Here is a 3,567-nt window from a genome sequence, read left to right as displayed (position 1 = left end):
GGGTGTCCAGCCTTTTGTCTTCCCTAGGCCACATTGAGAAATGAGGAATTGTCTTGGGCTGTACACAAATTATATAATGTGTAGAGGGCGCCAAAAAATTTATACACATGCTAAGAAAGGCAAAAACTGTATTGAAATTGTAATAATATATACTAATAACAAAAAATGAATACAAGTCACCTTTGACTTCTGCAATTACAAGAGGCACTCGGTGGTTACCATCAGCATCCAGGCACTTCTGATGAGGGCAAACTTAAAGTCATACGTAGATAACATATACAATTTTTTTTTGAGCTGGAGTCTCACTCAGTCGCCCAGACTGGAGTGCAGTGGCCGCTCCTGGCCACCGCAGCCTTGACCTGCCAGGCTCCGGCAATCCTTCCCCCTCAGCCTTCCAAGTAGCTGGAGCTATAGACATGCGCTACCACACCCAGCTAATCTTTTTGATTTTTATTGTAGAGATGAGATCTCACCAAGTTGCCCAGGCGGGTCTCGATCCCACAGGCTCAGGCAATTCACTCACCTCAGTCTCCCAAGGTGCCAGATTACAGGTTGAGCCACCGAGCCCCCAGCCTATATACATTTTTGCGCCCCCAATAGTTAGTGAGCATACATAGTATGATTTCTTTTATTTTTTATATTTTATGTTGAAAGTTTAGAAAAATGACTATAATATAAAACTAGGGGGAAATCTGACCTTGTTTTTATAAAACAAATCTGTCAATGTCCGGTGTGACAGAAGTGGTCACAGTTCTGAGTGAGTTCTCAGGGTGCTCGTCAGAAACGTGTGTTCAAATTTTGCTCCTCATGTGATTCAACACTGAAAACAGCTGCTCACAGATGCTGCCAAAAAGCGATGTCCTGAATAGGTTGTGATTGTGAACTTCAAAAAATGGAACTCCACATGGGGTCAGGAAGAAAACAAATGCTCAAAAACACATGATGTGAAAATCTTTTGCGGGGCCCCAGGACTAGCTGTCCTGGGCTGCATGCGGCCCGCGGGCTGAGGGTTGAACAGGCCTGCCCTGGAGGGTCATGTCACCCTGTGCTGTCTTCAAACCTCGGCTTGCCACCCATCCTCCCCTTCTGTTTGGAGCTGTGAGATGAACCATCGTCCAGGCGACAACAGCACGCTCAGGCCCCAGCCGCCACCTGCACTCCCAAGATCTCCCTTTCCACGTGATGGGACACAGCTGACTCTGCCTCTCCATGAAGCCCAGGAGCCCTAGCAATGCGCACGTGCACTGCTCCTAGCCTTTCCTGGCCGCTGTGTGTTTCCAGAAGATGTTCCGAAAAAATAATCTACGGATACGCCCCATGCTATGAAACCTCTTCTCCTTCAGCACTAATTTCAGAAGGATCCTGCTGGCTCTTAGAATAAGAAACAGGGATTAATTTTATGACACCCCTCAGATTGAAATTCTTGGAAATTTTCTGCATGTTGGATGGTTATCAAGCGATAAATTATTTTAGAATTCGGTGAAACCTCCCGGCGTTTCACATGGGTTTTCCCTACTGGAAAGCCTTCCCTTCAATGCAGTGGTAACTCTCAGCTATTTCAGAGGAAGATGGTGTGAGAACTGGATACCAGTGAGTCACAGCACTTCAGTGTTCTCCCAGTTGAGTTCCTTAGTCAGATAAATTAGGGATGCTCGGGTAAAGTACCTTTCTTTAAAAAATAAAATCCGTGGTTGCCAGGAGACGCCGTGCTGGCTCACAGACAGAAGTCTAATCACATCTGCAGTCCCATTAGTAATAAATGTCCTTAGTGGTTTTGTCAGTAGTGAAAATAACCTTGAACCTGTGTTCAAATATGGCCCAGGTGTCTAATGTCTGGTCTCAGGACTGGCGCTTCAGGTGCGAGGCAGGACTTGCCTCCGGTACTTGACATGAGTGTCAACTCTTGTCCAGAGCCCATTGCTCCTCCCTTCTCACAGGAAAGGGAGAACACTCGAGATGCCAATCCTCAGCGAGAAGCAAATGGCATTTCTCCTCAAATGGGGACACCAGCTCCTTGGGTAAAGGACTCCTGTGCAACGAATGCCTGCTGCCACGCTCTGCAGCCCAGCCTCTCCACACAGACAACCCGAGCTGAACCTTGTTTCCTGTTCAGAGAGTTTTCCTGGAATCTAAGAAGACGTAGGAGAGAACCAGCAGTCTTTGGGGGCTCCACCCCACAGGCAACTTCACTAAGTTCTCTGTGAAAGCTCAGGACCAAGAAGTACAGCCCCATCGTCCTCCCTCCGCGTTAACCAGATCAGGGCAACTCCACACACTCATCCAAAGCCTCCGTCTTCTTATCTACAAACCAAAAGCCACACTTTCACCTCCATTTTTGTTTATCTTGTAAATTTAATAGCTAATAGACTGCTTCCAAATCCAATGGTTAGAAAATTTATTGATGAGACAGGCTTTTGTCTGTTGCACAACCTCAAGTTTCCCCGCCCCCTGTATACCCCCAAGGGCTACAGCCTGATTGATCCCTCAGCTGCCCGGAAAAAACATCACTGACGCAGCCAGGACAGTGGAGGGATGTTGAACATCGCAAAGCAGCGAAGTGAGGAGGGTGGAAGAAATGGCTCAAACCCACCTCCCCAGGTGCAGAGGATGGAGTTTTTAAAGGGAACTTGGATGGCAAGGACAGGGCCTGCTGGGGGGTTGGTCACGTCATGGGGCATGGCTACCTGTCAGCGCCGATTTCTGGGAGGGGGCATCACGGGCCAGCTTCCTGGTTTCCAGGCCTGGGTGGGTGTCGGGGTCCATCCGAGAACACAGTCTGAAGAAGAGATCTTCAGTCCCATCCTTAGGTCTCACAGTAGACACTCTCTACAGAGCAAGTCTCATGACCTTCAGGTTCTGCCCTCCAGGCCTGAGCTGCTGGGGGAGGGGATTGTCCAGGAGGAGGATGCCTGGAAGGCGAGGTCCCTGAGACCAAAGCCTCTTGTGCCCCCCTAGCAGTTTCAGGCCTATTGTGTAAGAGGGTCATGCTGATCAGCCTTGCCCCTCCCCTGGGTGTCAGGACAAGAAAGTGATTTTATGTGGGTGGATTCAAAATCAACTGTCTCAAACGAATAACACTTACAGCCCTTTCTGTTTTAAGTTGTTCTGGAAGCAGCCTCTGTATTTCTTGATACAGAGTAGAAATGAATAGCTGATGCACGATTATCTGCTTTAACATGCTCTGGTCATTGTGTGTGGTGATTCTGCTGAATCACTACCACCTGTTGAATTCTGGCGACCCTCTCCATAGAGTTTAACACATCTGTTGATTGACTTGATGATTTTGAAGACTGTATGACCAAACAAAGCCGGAGCATTATCTGAATTCCCCAGTCTGTAGAATCACCTGTATCCATCTCTTCTCTCTCCTTTGCCTTGGCAACTTCAGCATTTTGCAGTGTTCAGCGAGGTGGCGTTTCCACGTCGCTCTTAACCATCACTCCCTCCTACTTATCTTTTCTTTTGGTTCCGACTGGAGGAAACACGGCCCTATAGTACTGTGTACAAGCACCGTCCACTGTTCAGAGTAATGAGCTGACCGTCTCCCAGGGTGACATTTCTTGGACA

The sequence above is a fragment of the Carlito syrichta genome, unplaced genomic scaffold, assembly GCF_000164805.1.
Source record: "Carlito syrichta isolate Samal-C Ts95f unplaced genomic scaffold, Tarsius_syrichta-2.0.1 Scaffold305644, whole genome shotgun sequence".
Taxonomy (NCBI): Eukaryota; Metazoa; Chordata; class Mammalia; order Primates; family Tarsiidae; genus Carlito; species Carlito syrichta.
This window is presented reverse-complemented; position numbering follows the sequence as displayed.